The sequence below is a fragment of the Ctenocephalides felis genome, unplaced genomic scaffold (genome assembly GCF_003426905.1).
Source record: "Ctenocephalides felis isolate EL2017-DRISC unplaced genomic scaffold, ASM342690v1 CF-g0.4_SCAFFOLD_01170, whole genome shotgun sequence".
Classification (NCBI taxonomy): Eukaryota; Metazoa; Arthropoda; class Insecta; order Siphonaptera; family Pulicidae; genus Ctenocephalides; species Ctenocephalides felis.
The window spans coordinates 2,127,539-2,146,081 of record NW_020537324.1 but is presented as its reverse complement, the minus strand read 5'-3'; the positions used below and the strand labels follow the sequence as shown (position 1 = coordinate 2,146,081).

At 32.4% G+C, this 18,543-nt stretch overlaps 1 pseudogene; it reads left to right on the top strand.

The window, feature by feature from the left end:
- The first annotated feature begins 8 nt into the window (after positions 1 to 8).
- LOC113365903 overlaps positions 9 to 18,543 on the top strand; it is a 38,994-nt pseudogene continuing 20,459 nt past the window's right edge.

The following is an 18,543-nucleotide window of genomic DNA, read 5'->3' as shown; positions in this document are numbered from 1 at the left end:
CAGTGAGGATGATACTCCCAGTAAACAAAAACAAAACCAAATGTTTACAACTACTGCGAAACGAAAGCACCCGGCTGCAAAGACAAAAATCTGGTGCTGCTGCTCCTAAACCAAACACTACTATCCTTAAATCTGGTGAAGTTATTAATAAACAAAATCCAACACGAAAAATAAATGATAAACCCCATGTAACAACAAGTAGTGATAAAAATAAGAAAAAAGTATTTTTTCCACCAGATAATTCTTCAGATTCTGAAGATAATGCATCTCCTAACAAATCACAACTAAGTCTACAAATTCGAAAACAACCACCAGGTAATCGCACAAAAGAAAAGGCTGGGGCTACAAATCAAAACCTACTGCAACGAACCTAAACCTCCTGCTAAACCTAGTTCAAATACAAAGACAACTAGTAAGGCACCATTTCCAAAACCCCCCCGAAGAAATTCTACCGAACAAATTCTAAAGTAAGTACAAATCTGGTTAATACACTCTTCTTAATAATAAAATTATATTTTAAAAAATGTATGTAAACAAATTATTCATTTAGACAAAAAGTAGAGAGTCTTCAGTGAGTAGCGCGGCTTCAAAATCAGATCATCTTCTGATTCTGATAGTAGTAGTGCTACAAATGATGATGCTAATAATAGAAATAATAACGCTCAATCAGATACACTGAATCTAGTGAAGCATCTATACCAGTACCACCGCCAACTAAAAAAAAACCTGCCAGAAAAAAATCAATTATCTAAAACTACATCAAGCAGTTCAATTACAACAAGCAATAAAAGTAATAGCAACAACAAAGTACCTTGCTTCAGAATCAGATGACTCAAAAAGAGCATCGGTAACTAGAAAATTAACTAGAAGTTCAAGCACTAGAAAATCCAAACATCTAACAGGTTAAAATCATCATAAAATATTATCTTTTGTATAAAGATCATAAAATTTTCTCTTATCTTGTTATTTTTAAATTAGGTAAAGCACCATCAGATACAGAGTCTGATGGGTGTGATTCTGGAAAACGATCAGCATCTAAGAGTCCAGTAAAAAGATCTAGTGTCCCAGCCAAAGCATCAGGAAAAATAAACGTGCCATTGTGGGTGCACAAGCAGCTGGGAATAAACGCAGAGTGTCCTTACCACCAGAAGAACGAAAATGTCCTCTTGAGGGTTGTGACAGTATGGGCCACTTAGGTATGATGATATATTGCAATTGTACTCTTCTATTTATTAATCTATTGTGAATTCATATTTTAAAATTTATTGATAGGAGGTACATATGAAAAGCATTTCACTATAGAAGCTTGTCCTTTATATCATAATACGACAATGGCACAATGTAAATCACAATTGCCAGAATGGAAAAAGCATGATGAAGAGAGGGTAAAAGCTGTAGCTCTTCTTGATAAAGAAAGAAAAGGACTGACTCCAGAGCAAAAACAATATCAGATGAAGATAAAAGTATGTATAACTCTTGAATCCTTAATAAGAATTAATTTTTATTACTGAACAGATTTACTCAATATATGTTTCATTTTTTTTTTTTGAAGGATATCAGATCGAAATTTAAACCTACAAGCGAATCTAAGTCTGCTGTTGTTGATAAGGATCGTGAACCTTCCTTGGCAGGTGTTGCAAGTGATTATGATTTGAAATTATTCAAAGAGGCTCAGGCCTTAGCCAGTGTTGCTATTGAAAATGAACTTAAGGAATTACCAGTCAGTAGAGGCACTAGGTATAATATGAAACTTAATATCTTACTTTTATAAACATACACTTGTCAATATTTATAACAAATGCTTGTGCATTATTTTTGAAGATTTGTTTCAATGGGTAAATATTGCATGGAAGTATGGTATCAGAGTCCATATCCAGAAGATGTAGCACGTTTACCAAAATTATATTTATGTGAATTTTGTCTGCGCTATCAAAAATCTAGTGTGGGAATGACCAGACATGCAGCTAAGTGCGTTTGGAGACACCCTCCTGGTGAAGAAGTGAGTTAAAATACTGATATTAAAAAATAATAAAAAATCAGTATTTACAATGTATTTTTTCTCTCATAGGTGTATCGTAAAAACCGTCTTGGTGTTTGGCAAGTTGATGGAAAAGGCACAAGCAATATTGTCAGCATCTATGTCTACTTGCCAAATTTTTCTTGATCATAAAACATTGTATTATGATGTGGAACGTTTCTTTATTTTATGTGATGACTTTGACTGATAGTGAAGGCGCACATACGGTTGGCTACTTCAGCAAGGTAAGAGATAATTTTTAATAAATCTTGAAAAATTGTCATTTAAAGAAACATTATATAAAGATCATTTATATTTTGATTCGAGTAGAAATAGTCAACTAAATGCTGATCCAAATGTATCATAAAACAACAGTTTTAAATATGCTACTCTTTGTTGTTCTGGATATCTTCATATCCATTATTCACTATGTTTACTATATTAGCTGAATCATGTGGAACCAAACTTTTAAGTTCTGTTATATTAGAATGTTTTCTGAATGATCTCAGCTTAGACATTAGTTCTTACCTTCGTAAATTTAAAATTTAAAATTTGGACATAATGATGCTCTGCTTTTTATTATTTTTGTATTAAACCTATTACAATTTTATTTGGCAACCCTGTTCGCGGCTGGCCACGCCTTTTCGCAGCAAATCATTCCGTTTCGTTTTATTTCGAGCGAAAGAAAGAGAACGACATAGTCGCGTTGGGGAAGGTCAGGTCAACGACCCTCATGCTACTTTGTGCGCCAGGGGGTCAGTCTGGTAACACCATACCCTCGATTCGAAAATTCGCGAGCGCCCCCTTTTTGAGTTCGAAATATATATACACATACCCTCATCTCATTCCCACTGTGCTCTAATATTAACAACCAGCCAACAGAAACGAATTAATACGAATATAATGGGATGGAGTAGTTTATTTACAGTAGTTTCTTAAATGTTTCAAATGGCTTTCGCGCAAATATTGCTAAAATTCGATGAATCAATAAAATATTTATGTAGAACTAGCAAACCCGACGAACTCCGTTTCGCCACCAGACGGTTTCGTGAGAAAGATGAAGAAATTTTTTGTTTGATTTATATTTGAAAAGAAAAAAAAATATTTTATTACACAACAGTAATGAATTTATTTCGATTACAAAAATAAAGAGTTTTTTAGTTGAACTTCTATAAGTAAATGAAAGTGTATCCGCAAATTATCCGTTTCATGGATAATTTCATCCGAAGTGCTCTTTGGTAAACCACATTTTTTGTTTTTTGGTCCGACGTTAACACAAACAAAGCGGATCGTTTTCCAACTCGTGAACAGGTAACGTATAACTGTCCATGTGAAAAACAATGATTTTCTAAATAATCTATTTGAAATTTATCCCGCAAACACTATTGGCCTTGCGACTTGTTATTGCGAACGCAAGGCAAACTGGAAATTGCAATCGTTTGAAGTCAAACGGAAGACCAGTCGGAATCATTGGTATGGCACCAAATCGCCAGCAATTTTTGATTGAATGGTGAAATTCAGTGCGTGTACATCATTATTCTTTACGGCAAGAATTGCTCGTTGACTTGATCAAGCATAATTCTGATAATTCTCACTAATATCAATATTCGAATTTTTAGATAATCTATTTGAAATTATTTAAAACAATTATTGATTATTTTTATTACTCGAATTTTTAATTACGGTGCGTGAAGTTCCAGCAATTTGCATTGAGGCACGATGCCATGAACCACTAATTTTCTTAGCTATAAACCTTGCCCGATACCTTTCCAACGAATGCAATATTGTCGAAATCGGTTCGTGCGTTCTGGAGTTAAATCGTCAGGAAAGAAAACCCGACTTATTTTTATATATATGTAGATAATATTTTTATTATATGAGCTTTGTAATCAGAACTCAATAGTCCTATAAACTTGTTGATATGATATCTTGATGGCTTTATAGCTGGCAACCCAATCGTTGGCCGATTCCTTTTTAATATTAGAATAACTTTAATACTGATGGCTTTTTGTCGGATGCAGCAATGTCTGTAAGGGCATTTTTACTCGGAATCATATGGGTATTTATATTTTCAAGTATAAACGGATGTCGCACTACTTGATACTAGGCTTTACGAGGCAGTTTTGAAACTGAAGCTTCTTATTGAATGCTAATAGCTCTAGCCATTAATTCACAGGGAAACTTGAATCTATTTTTATCTTTCTTCATTAGTTATCAAATAAGCAGTAAAGTCGCGAAGAAATATAACGAAGACTAAATACTTTACTTTTAGTCAAGATATAATAATACTTCAAGAAATTTGTTATTTCTAGTCTTTGCCAATTAATCGTCTTCTATATTCATTTGTCATTATAAGATGGTCCAAGTCAGCTCAAGATCATATGAATGTTTTACAAGAATGAAATTATTATTATGTTGCTTAAACACTAAACATAAATAATATACAGAAAAATATTATTAGAGCGAACGTTTGCTAAATTTTCAAATTCAAGTTATTTTTTAAAAACCTTATCCTTTAAAATGCCCATACCGTTTTTTAATTCATTTCCAAAGCTGTTCATATGTCTGAAGGGTCTCGATTCTCTCGATTCTCTTGATGCATCAGTAGGTGTCTTGTATTTTCTCGTTGATTGTGTTTTAAGAATCGTCGTAGTGTGCAAGGGAAGGGATCCCAGACGTCTGGCTCTTGGTCTCGCGATAGTAGTCGAAAAGCGGGAGCTCGCTCCGCCTCTCTCCAGGACTCCTGATCAGTCTGTCTTCGCTTATAGACTGCGGGCTGACAAATGCTTTTTAAACACCACGACGTGCATGTGCTTATTCTTCTCAGATTATATTTTAAATGATAAAAGACTTATGATATGTTCTGCAATCAGATCACGTAATATATTTATGTTTCAATCAATCACATCTCATATTTCAATTCGTGGGGCGAGAATAGATTGCTTTGGTTATTTTATGTCGATATTTGGTTTAAAAGTTTTCGACTATAAACAAGGGAACATCATGTTTAAATGTATTTATTGGACATTGCTGGAGCTTCTTCTGCAATTACTAGAGCATCTTGTTGTCATGTTGCCAAAAGGCTACGAATTTTGTCGCTACGTTTTCAAACTCTTCCTGATCTCTTTCTCGTTATTATTTAATAACAAAATACATACTTGCCACAAGGCAAAATTTTCCTTACACCTAATTTTTATGATCAAATCATCTTTTATATGCCTATATTATTTAAAGGGTTTTGTTTTGACTGTCAACTCCATCACCAAGCGAGTTTCATCCCAGAGGAGTAAACTTGGATTGCGCCTGCTAGTTGATTTTTTGTTTATGAATTTCAAATATCAATGATTGACCTTTCAAAATGCATCTATTTTATGTTTGGGAATTTGCACAAAATAAAAAAAAGTTTTAATGTGAAGGAAACGATAGGAGTTTATCTTTGAATTACGCGCGTCGTCTCCAATCTCCATTGTCTGGTGCTCGGCTCTGCCTCTTTCCGGTAGAACGCCGTTTCGGAAATTCCATAAATACCGCAGCAGACATTCACTCATACGGATACATTAAGATCGCCATACCTCACGATTAGCCTTGTGCTTGGATGCACTCCTATATTTTCGCTTGTTTTTTTTCTCTAGAGTCACTTTATTTATCTTGTTCACTTACTGTGCTCGATTTAAGGATAATTCGTGGCGCACGTTATCGAACTACGATAAAGGATCGACGTAGAACGCATAAACTTTTGGAAAGATGACCATCATCAATGCAGGTGCATTTAAAACATAAAAATATTATTTCGTATAACACATTAAGATATATGTCTGTATAGTATTATTCTTAAACGTGCTATTATGTAATCAGAATTCAAATCTAAATTTAGTCTATTTTCATTAGTCACCAAATAAGTAGTAAAAGCACGAACAAATAATAAAAAAAATAAAAAAAATAGTTTAAGTGTTGGAGAGAATAATATGTAGTCATATATTGATCCATGAAATTTACTGACTATTTTATTTTATAATCCTTCCCAAGACTTTTTTTTAATTAAAAGAAATATTCAATATAAATAGATTAACCATTCGTTTGCCAACTAAATTCAGGGTAAAAGTTCGAGCTCAAAAGGTCATAGGAGAGAAGTTCTGATAGCTGTTAAAATGAGATTTTTTCTTTTTGGTAAGGCATTCAGTAATTTTTATGGCAAATGTGTAAATATGAGAGTAATAATAACTTTACGTTATATGTTATTTGCTAAATCAGATAAAAGATAAGAGGGTTAGTTTTTTTTTTTTTTTTTGAGTCTTCTATGTATATTTGTTGAAGGCAAGTCTTTGGCGAGTAAAAATAAGAATAATAAAAAAATTGTTGGTATTGTTCACCTCATTTTTACATTATATTCACAAACAGATTAAATTAGATAAATTTCCAATAGATTTATTTAACGTTACACAATATTTCATTCATTTCATATCATTCCTCTTTTCAAGTTCTTACGTTGTTATGACTCGACAAAAGAAACTGTGGAATAATGACTAATCTTATTACGTCAAATTATATATATTTTAATACTTATTTTTTTACGACGACGTCGCAAACTACTACTTTAGTCCCCTGTATTCTTAAAAAACATTGATACACCTGTATTTCCTCTTATGAATGGCAGTTTTTCAACATGTCGATGCATTGGCCATGTACTCTGGAAGTAAAACATGAGTTGAAGAGATGATCACACTGATGAATCGCTTCGGATAAAAAACAACTATTTTTAGGTTTTAGATTTTTTTAAACTGATTAACTGATCCACGGTTGTTAATATCTATATCTTTACCTGTATTTACTATAAAGGGCGATTTACAAGATTTTCGATTCCCGAGATTCGATTTTCTATATTGATATTAGGACTTGCTAAATTAGGTTCTTAAAGGTTTTTATTACAACTTTTCATTTGAATTGTGAATATTCTAATTTATTTTCCTTATTGATGTAGTGGAGGGATATTAATTTTATTACACTTGCAATTGGCATTTAACGACGTTGATTAAATTGTATTTCAGTAGCAAACTGCGCGAATGCGTTAGACACACATCCAGTAGCCATGATTGATGGTGTCGACGATGTCTGAGGGCTTTGATAAGACATACCTCTACCTACCTAAGTTTCCTCTGTTTTTACGAGTGCCTCGAGTTTATTGTTCGCGTTCTGTAAGTTCTGTATTGCTATGTGTGTATGTAGAGTTTGTTCGTTTATTAATATTTATGGGTAACTGATTTGCGGTTACGCTACGTCGGGCTCTGAGGTCACCTTGGCGCCTCCGCCTTTAGTCGTATCACCGACATCGGGTATCAACTCTGGCAAACACGGCAGGAATAATTGATACATGCCATCCAAGTAATAAAAATTAAAAAATTCAACATTTTCAAAAACTGGAACAACATTCAAATTCAATAGTTACTAAGCTTCTTCATACGCCAATTTCAAGAAGACTGAAAAAGAAGCTTCCCAAAGATAATATTGAAGACCTTTAGCGCGACGTCATCACTTGTAGAAATCTCCAATTGAAGTGATTTTCCTATTATCGATATAGTAAAATTTATCATATTAATTTATATGTGTGTTTGAAAGTGTGTGAGTGAATGATATAAGCCAAAAAGTTCATAGTATTGTACTGTATTCTGATTGCTGTTGAAAATAGAATATTAAAAAAATATCATCCAATTGGCTACTAAAGATATGAGTACATTCACAGTTATTGGCTTCCAGAAGGAGAAGCTTGTATTCACCAGAAAATCCGATTTGCTAATTTTATCTTTTCTCGACATATCAAAGCGTTCTGACTTGTTTGATACCAAAATTGGTAAAAGCATATATGTATGAGACCTTTCGACGACATTTTTTTTAAAACCGACCCCACCGTTTTCAAAATTTTAGAAGCAATATGACGAAGCTCTGTGAGGACTTGTATGCATTATTTTTGTACGACGATAGGCTGAATCGTTGCTTTATAATTTCCAGATGAGTACAAAGTTTTTGATCGCTGTTTTCACAGCTGTTCGATAGTTTTGGTAAAGATTGAGTAAAAATCAGCTGGGCCGTTTCTTTGTAATTAATTTTTGAAAAAAATAGTTTACGTTTTTAAAATCCTGCATCCTGAAGTACAAGACCTACGCGAAGTTATTATTTCAATTATCAACCAATGGTATTGCAAGGCTATATTACGTTCCGTTTCTGATATAAAATAGTACTAAAAACTGCAAAGGCCTGATCGGCCGGTGTAATATAAATTGAATTTAAATACTGGTTGAACCTTCTGCACTTATAAATAGATTTTGAACACAAACTTTCATTCATTTGTGTTTTTTTTTTATTAATTCTTTACCATAATTAGACCAGCTCTAACTTCAAATATACAGCGCGCAACTAAAAGGCAATCCATTGGGTGTCCTTCTAAAAGTCATTATAAAATTGAGAAAAAATTATTCTACCTAATTGTAGCTAGTAATTTATATGGAAATAAGAAAAATCCAGCTCTTTGTTTAATTTCGAGACTGGACTTCACATCATGGATCTCTATCTGTCATCTGTAATCTTCCAATTTAGTCGCGTCGGCGTGTAAACGTACCAAATAATTGTTTACATATATTAAAATCTTTTTCGGCGGGTAATGAAATATTTATTAGATACGCAATTAACTCCTGTAAAAAATAAAACAGTTTTATGATCGAACTGAAAATAAATAATATTATAAATGTAATAAATATTTGGTGTTGAAACTAGAACTATAAACTTGTTATCTGAGGAGATATATCTTGAATGTTTTGATTGTGCATATTAATGCAATTAGTCTAATGGATGCATTTTGATAACAAATAAAATTATTTAATTTTTGTGTAAATAAAAATTTAATTAACTCTCGTTCATTATTACAATGTTTCAATTACATATCAATACCGTATGATTATATGGATTACAAAACACTTCAATTATTCAATTTTATATCAATACACCATGTTTTATATCGTGCAAAACATTTCAGCACGAATATGTAACTGTATTTTATTCATCACTCATTCAACAATTGGTATTAAATTTATTATAGTTAGTTTATCTTCCACTCAACGTGTGCATAAAATTTAGAAACCAGTTTAAAGTTTTGATTTATGGCCTGCAAGAGTGTAACTATAATAAACTTGTTGTAAATGATTTTTTAATTGTGGGTAATAAATTAGTATTAGATGATGCGATTATGATAATATATTTGGACAATGAAATATTTAAGCATATTCAGTAATAATACTTTAAATACAAATAAAATTTTAGAAAGCATAGATTTTCATGAACGTTTCATGAACATCTTGCGTATTTGGCACATGCGCACTAAATAGTTAATAGTTAATAGTGAATAATAAATAATGGATGTTAATATGCATATGACTAAAATAAATAATATAAATATAAATATATGAATTAGTATTTCACCCGCACGTGCGCACGTGCGTGAGTTGAACTCATATTCGTCAAATGAGCCGGTAAATGTGCACATTCACCGGTGAATGTGCACATTCACCGACATATTCACATTTACCGTAACATATTATATCAATAATGCATTTTATGAATAATTTTGGTTCACCACTTCATTCAACCCTGTCAATTCACGATCTAGGTTAACACTGGTCGGTTCTTGTTCAAATTTTTATTAATGGATACAGCACGTCTTCCATGATTAATATATTAATTTAATTTTAACTTTTTCAAGCATACGGTTATATAATAATACATGTTTGTATTTTTTTTTTCAGGAAAAGAATTCTTTCCTGAATTATAATGTGTCCTGCATTCTTACTTTACCTCCGTACCAGAGGCAAGGATATGGACGACTTCTCATTGATTTCAGTAAGTACACAATAATTGTTAATTTTGGAAATATTTATTTTATATCGCATTGGCCAGCACAGTTGTTAAAAAAAACAACGATCGAAAGATTATTTTATGATGCTATATCAATAATCAATATCATTAAATAATATTGATCGATTCGTTATGTTTCTTAAAGTTCTAATAATGAATTTAAGCATAAAAAATAAATTAAATTTAATAACGATTCGATGAAGAATTATTTTTCAATTATTCGTGTCTGTTTATTATTCATTATTGTGATTGTGATGGATTGATGGCTGTGGTCTTAAATCTTGTTCAGGCTTTATTTGATTTTCTCGCATTAATCGGATACGCACTGACAAATAGCAAGCCATACAAATACGAACAATCGCAGCGTAAATAACTGCAGACAATCATCGATTTGAATCCAGGCGAATTATTACATTGCTGTTTACTCTAGAGCAGCACCTATTTGGAAGTGTTTAGATATTGTAAAACGAATTTTAAATTGATACTTGATGTAATTTATACATTGACCGAACATCCAACAGCTGTAGTTATGGTGTTATTAGAAGCGTTCATGTAAAATTTTTGAATTTTTAACCTCCAACGGGCCAAAATTCACCTGCAGATTGTAGAAATAGTAAAATAACATTGGTTGGCCTTCATATCAAGTGCAATGCTTTAGTATCTAATAGTGCCAATTAGGATAAAACAGATCACCCATACCAAATTTGAACAAAATAAGAGTGATTTCTTGAAGACATGTATCCGAGAATTGGCCCAAAAACGTAGTACTAAAAATTCCAGGGCATAATCTATATGTATCCAATTGTCTTGTTTCATTCTCGTTTGTTTTTATTTTTGTAAGTTTGCAGTAAACACTTTCGACAATCTTATAATTCAAAAATTTTAACAAAGATGTTTTTTGCTGTACTTCCCAACATTGTATCAAAATTGCTTCATATTAACTGTTTCCCCAATTCTCAATGAATCCATCCTGGGATGCAATGATTTTATATCAAACAACAAGGCTATTGAGCTGTAAAGTTCTACCATTCTGCCTTTCCATTATTGATTTCGTTACATTCGTTCCATCCTCGCTGATTTTTGGCCTGAAATCGATATTGTCTGATCATCGATGGTATTCTTTCATCTTCAAGCGCAGCCAACGATCCGGCAGCGGGAACACACGCGTAGATATATCCTCGGCGCGCGTTACTATGATATGAGGTATGGGATGAAATCCGGGCGCGGTTTTCCGGGCTTTTCCGGGGATGGTGCAGACATAACCCTCTCCCACGGCAGAGTTCATTGACTTCTTGTAGTCAGACTGAGGTCATTGCCACAATGTAGCGTAGCGTCCGTAGTAATTTGCGAACTATGAACGTAAGGTGCGGACCTACGCAATGCACACCTGCTACACCGTTCGTTGTTGGAACTTATTTATGACTATGGGCTAAACTATGAACTATATTTTTGGCATGCTTTTTTCAATTTATACGTGATACGTCACTATGTCAAATTTACAATTTATGGCCAATAAAAATTAAGGATTAATGATATCGGTTATTAGATTTATATTCCATTATTATTTGCTTTCTTGATTTTATCCATGTTTGATTGGCAAGCAAAAGAAACGAATGACAGAGATTTTAAATGGGTTGATATATTACCCATTTTACGACATCGTTTTGAAACGCATTATTGTATCAAATCCAATAAATCAAATTTTATTTTTACGGCAAATATTAAACATGGAGCAAAGATCAAAATCCAGCGTTGCGAATCGGTCAGTCATTTTAATCAGTCCAGGAATGCACCATCAATAATTAAAACGTCTGATGACGCATGCGCGTTCACCCTGCACAAGCCAAAGGCATTCCTGGTTTTATGGCCACATGTACGTCGTTTCATCATTATTTTATATGGATTTTACAGTCAGCAATCTGAGATATGTCGAATAATAAACTATAGTCTTTTTGCCACTCTTATTTTGATTCCAAGTAACAGGGATTTAGTTGATATAATTTGAGGATGAAATCAACTAATTTTAACGCCTTATTATTATAAAGAACACTCATTTTGCGGTATCAAATTTTAAGGAGTTTTTTAAAAGCTCAAATATTAATTTTTTCATTCCAGTCAGATTAATTTTCTTAATCGTTTTATCCAGTTAATTGAAGTAGTTGTGAAACCTGAATATTAAGAAACTGTTGACGATTTGATGAACTATTCTTAGTAGTACATGAAAATTGATTAAAAAGAATATTTTGTATAGGGTTTTATTTAAAATCTATTTTCTACGTCTGTTTGCCAAATAAATATGTGAATGCACCCCAGATCTCGTCCAGACGATTTTATCGATCCTACTCCTTTCGCATGTGTCCTTTTCACACAGCTGGCTTTTTGCTTTCTCTTTTGGTCAGGCAAACCTTCTTTTGCGATTTATTTCGAAAATAATGAAGATGACTAGGGCCTCTATTATTTGATGTTATTATCAACGCGAAATAATATGATCCTTTATAGATACCGAGCGAAATTTATATGTGGCAACCCGCACTGCATAATAATGATCTTTGGGATTTTCATTGCTTTTCAGAGGAAACAGCATTTTGGTGATGAAGGGTTGTAATACATAGTTGTAGTTCATATTTACTTATTAGAACTTACTGATTAGGTAAATTTTATGCGTTGTGTACGTTTATGTCTTTAAAAAATTGTCGTCGTCTGATCATCTGGTTGATGCGGACTTTCGTTTGACTGATGCGGCCAGTTAACATTTTAGTAAAATATTTTGTTTATTCTCAGAGATATATATTTTTTTTTTTTTCCCGCCTACGACTTATTGCTACGAGTTTTATATTGAAGTTTCAATCGTTTTCGCGATATAAGCGCCGTCTGACAGACAGTCTACGCATATAACCTTTGTTGACCTCACGTTTTTGTTGTGACTTTTTGCTATCTTAGATGTGTGTGGTTTGTTCTGCGATTTATTCTGTCTGGGTATCACCGAAACCAAATTAGATGATTGCCTGCAATATATAAAAATGTGCCATGAAAGTTTGATATCTCTATATAGACCAATGACAAGATGAAAATGTTGTGCTCTCCAAGAAAATTTCAGAAGTTCAATGGATAGATTGAAATTTTTATGTCGTTCGTTGAGAATTTACTCAATTGATGTCATTCATTGGGATTTACTCCAGCTACAGTACAAGAGATGCTATATAAACAGAAATCAGAGAGCAAAATTCTATAAGCTATTTTAATTAAATACATAAGTATGTGTATTAGAGTCATGTTTAAATAATTGGGCTGAAAATTGTAAATTGCCAGTAGTCTCTCTCTCCATTGAGTGAGCTAATCCAACTCAAGTTTCAATTTATGTTTGTATTTGCTTCGTATACTCTGTTTAAATAAGCTCTCCAAATGATTTACACAAACCTGGCATCAATATGTTAACCTTTCTTACTATTTGTTTTGAGTAATTACGTTTAAGATATTATTATAATTTATTAGATATTTTAGTGCTTAATGGATTGCAATTTTACCAATGAAAGATTTATTCGTTTGAAGCAATGACTGATCAGTCACGTTCAATGGTCGATTAACATTTTTAACGGTTACATATAACTTGATGATTACAGCAAGTAAAACCAGATTGACCATTACGAGAAGTGCACGCATTCACATCGCTGCATTTTTTCAATTGACCAGTTTCTTAGGAATTCTAAAATCGAACAAAAAGATTGTTAACTGTAGTTTGCAGATTTTTTCTCTTGAATAAAAAATGATAAAGAAACACTTATAATATTTACGAATCTAGTTGATCTAGATATGTGATTTCCAAAGTTGCCCATATGGACTACTTTTGTGGTCCTCAGGCGTCTAAACAACTTTCAAAGACTTCCGATTAATATGAATATATTATATTTATGTTGCTCAAGAGCGATTTAGTGATTTATTTCTATGATTCAGATATTGTTTCCCTGGATCCTTTATCCTTTGCCCCAGACACGAAGCGGTCGTTCAACCCCGTCGACATGGGGTCTCTCACTCGCGTTCATTCATAAGCGCATAAACCAAAATCAAACGGTGATTGTCTTTTTCGCCCGCCGGGCAAGAAAGAAGTAATAAAAGTAGCATTTGCCATTAACGGTCTCTACTTAAGCAACAGCATAACGATTTCCAAATAGCTCTTATTGTTTGAAATGAATTTCTAAGGAAAGTTAGTAAAACTTGCTTATTGCATTTGCGCGACGAAAGAACCGCACATGTTGAGCACAGATTAAGTTATTACTGTGACATAATTGTTAGAGATTTATGGAGGTAAAGAATTAGATGGATTTATTATTTCTTATAGATGTAGTATTGTGGTATAGAAATTGTAAGCGGATTATTTTTGCTGTTGCATCGATATTATTATAACGACTATTATATGCACAGATTGACTGACGCAAATTCCTTGTACGAGGTGCATTCGACAATAAATTTGCCTTGTATCAAGTTTACAAGTGTTAACATAAAATTAATTAAACTCATCACGTTGGTAAATGTCACGCTTTATTTATTATTATTTTTATATTTTCTTGTCAACATTCTCATGAATTTCTTTCCTTTTTTTCATGACAAAATACATTTCAGGTTTTGTCGTATCAATTATCATTTTTTAGGTGATGGCGCATTTAAAGGTTTGAAATAATACTTTTATCACGTTCCTTCTTTATTACTTGTGAATATAACTAATTAAAAGGGATCGTAAATATATCATTAATTAGGTTCTGCTCAGTAGAAGTACTTTAAGTAGAGGAAGGAATTCAATTAAAATTTTCTGTCTTCATTTTTGAATGTGAGCTATATGAAAGACGCGTTCGTTTAGCAAATTGAAATATTAAAATAGAAAAGAATTTCCTTTTCGGTATGGTGATTTTAATTTTCTTGCAAAAATTTATTGGCCTTGCTTTATCTATTTTAATATCTATTTAAATAGAGATATCAAGTTTTGTATAAATATAAAAGGTTTTATTTGAAAAGGTATATTCATCTTTAGACATCTTGATTTTTTAAGGAGTTGATTGAGTAGTTTCATAGTACTCGAGGTAGTGTTTTTTTGTTGTTTTTTTTTAATGAAATTTTTATCTTGTCTAGTAAGCCCATGTATTTAATTATTTATGGATATTGCTTTAAATGTCTTGATTTTATTAGGTTAATTCTATTCATTAATATATTGAGTATTATTTGTTCTTTTCTATTTTAATAATTTTATGGTATGGTAGATTATCTGTTTTGTATTGAACTGTGTTAGTAGTGTAAAATAGGGTAGATTGCTGGTATTTTTACTGCTTTTTCTATATTATGGTCTGAATGTTGTCTATATTTTTCTCGTAATTTGACTCCTTATTGCTATTCCAAACATGACTTTAGGCATTATGTGTCCTTTTACAATCAGATCTTAATGCTATTCTAAAATCATTTTAATATTTTAACTTTATTTTGTCATTTTTTCATCACCTAAAGTATAAAGAAATTTTCGTTTTCGATTTTTTCGTCTCATTCCAGTATTCAATTTTGTGTTCCAAACTACCTTAAGTGACTTTTTATGAGATTTATAAAACAAACACTGGAAGGCACGACAGCCAGACATTAAATTCATTCCATCCCTGGATTAACCCCTGGTTATATGTGGGAGCCTCATCTTTCTCGTTTGCTCTCATCCGGCGTACGAGAGCCTGCTACGCCGCTACGCGTAGCTCCAGTCTGCCAGCATCGACCGCCCTACGTCTGGCAGTTACATGCTCTAGCGCTTTTTGAATTTACAAACGGACTGACTTTTTTTTATTTGTTTTGTTTATGATTTTAAACGAACTGATCAATTCATACGAGACACATTGGAAAATCCGTTTCGAAGCTCGTGGAAATTATCATAGAAATATTTGAAACAGCATTGTTCATTAACATTTCCATTCATTGTAATTGGAAATGATTTTCTTCAGAAACCGTCTATTACACTCATTACTTTGTCGCAATAAAATACAAAAGTAAAGCAATTTATATGAAACTTACCTATTATCATATAGTGTTGTAAGTTTTTATATCTACGAGATTTATGTTTTTTATGAAAAGGTTTTTTACAAGCATGCTGTAGCATATGATAAATATGACTTTAAAAGTATTACTGCCTTTATATAATTTATATTCATAAAATGATAAATTCAATAGATTGTGAGAAGATTTATTTTAATGAGCTCTTAGACGGCCACGGAGATTTATTGGTAAAACATCATACAGAATTTCTAAGTGAGAGAATATATTCTCATTAAAAATAATACTTTTTGCAACTCTTCTTTGCAACTTAAAGCGCAATATTATCAAAGTGGGCACTTAAACTGCAATCAATACAGCTAATGTAAGAGTAATTTGTTTAATTGCTCGCTTGTTAAACTGAGAAAATGTATGGACCGTGTTTTATTGATTGCTTGCTAACCGGTCGGGAATTGATTATTGTGTGAGCCTTCAGTGCACATTTAGAAAAATTTTAAATTATTAAATGTTAAAAAGTAATAGAAGAGATGGTGTATTATTTTTACAAATTTTAATAAGGAATTAACTAATATAACAAAAAATTGACGTGACAACGCAAAATTGTTAAGCAAGCTCCTTCAGTACAAAAATTATCTGATATGTATATATTCTGATATGTATATATTCTGATGATTTTTAACAAATGTATATTTACAATGAATAATTTTTGCAAAATTCTTGCAATTCGCCTTGAGGCACGAAACTCTTTATTTATCTTAATTTGTTTACATATTAAAATAGTTGTATGTCACATGTGATATTTTTTAATTGTACGCCTGCCTTGTTGCATTATTACAATTTATTATGAAAATTTTATATATGTACTTAGGTCTATTTGCTTAAATGATGCACTTATTTGGGTTAGTATGAAAATAGCTTAAAAAACATACTTCATTGTGTTAGTATTTCTTAAAACTAGTTAACAAATTATGTACACTCTTAAAACTAAATAGAATAAAATGTTAAGAGTAACGAGTAAAGACTTATACTTATTAGTATATTTGAATAAAATTTTAACTTTGGCACGATGCCATACACCACTAGTTCTTTTCAGTATGATTGAGTATTATTTTTCTTTGTCAGTTAAATTTTGGCTATCCCAATTGCATGTGGTACAGTACAACATGCTCCGCATAAGTGTAGCGACCTACCGCAACTTTTCGACGGTTGAGTCTACGCGTAGCGTCGCGCTTTGGGCTTCGCGCGTTACGCCGCGTCGGTTCAAAACATTGTAGCTACAAGAGAGCGAACAGCCGAAATCTCATTCCTCTCGTTGTCGGAAACCTCCCGCAGGCCGCCCCGCGTTTCGTATTTCGTGTGCCGCGTTTCGCCCGCCCTTGCTGCTTGCCTACTGCAAAGCCGGAGCGACTCGATGGCTCGGTGCCGCAGTATAAGTACCTCGTCTGGTCGCCATGCCGTATAACGGGGCTGAGTAAAAGAAGATTAATAATTTTCATTTTTGAAAATCACAGTATATATAGTAGAAATAGGACATTTTTATGAAAGCATTTGATCGGATATAGAATCTAAATATCAATACCAAACACATTGTTTCAGTTCACAATTAATTTGAAATAATTGGTCACATTTTCCATAAGGGGTAGTTTATGTTTTTGCGAAAAATATAGTGCTTTTTCGACGTTTCAAGTCATTCTGAATCCATTGATACCAAATTTGGGAAAAGTATGTGTGTGTATGTGATCCTATTTTTGACCTTTCATTGACTTTTTCTCAAAAACGGCTGAACCGATGTTAAAAGAATTAGCGTTTATCAGTTTTTAGACCATTTCTTTGTAATTAGCAGAAAAGTGTAAAATCTTTGGTCTACGTTTAGTCCATAATCTTGAATCGATTTAAAAATTTTTTTTGCATATATTCAAAAACTTTTGACAGATATTGGTTGGGAATTACGTTGATTAGTTTTTGGTAAACATCGGCCGGGAAGTTACTTCATATTTTATTCTTAAAACATTTTTTGGGGTAATTTTGATGAAACTTTGTACAACGATAGATTTCTTAGTCTGAAATAACATAATAAAATATTATAGGCCTACGATAAAGGGCTGTTCAAGTATTACGTAAGCACTATAGAGAGCGGGGTTATTTATTTGCTTATTTTGGTAAGAAATTTGCTTACTTTTGCTGACAAAGGGGAGGGGGGGGTTAATAATTGCAATAAATCTGCTTACGTAAAACTTGAACGATTCCAAACGGTTGAGTTATAAAAATTCATCAAAGTTTAGAATTTCGTCTCGCGTTTGAGCGATTCTAATTAGAATCTATGCCGAATCATATGCACGTTTCCTTGTTTTGTATGTGTAGCTATTGATTACAGTTGACGTCCATACTTAATAAACATTTGTAAAGCACGAAATAGTTTCAAAGAAATTTATTTAATTTATACAAATACAGTGATTATAAGTATGGTTTAAGAGACTTCAATTGTCACGAAATCGTATTGATTATTTTCTAGTGGAAAGCGAATATTTTATTCGTATAGATTGTTGATAACGTGTACGCTCTGGAAGTTAATGCAACTTGCCTTATACAAGACAAAATGCTACTTACAACTA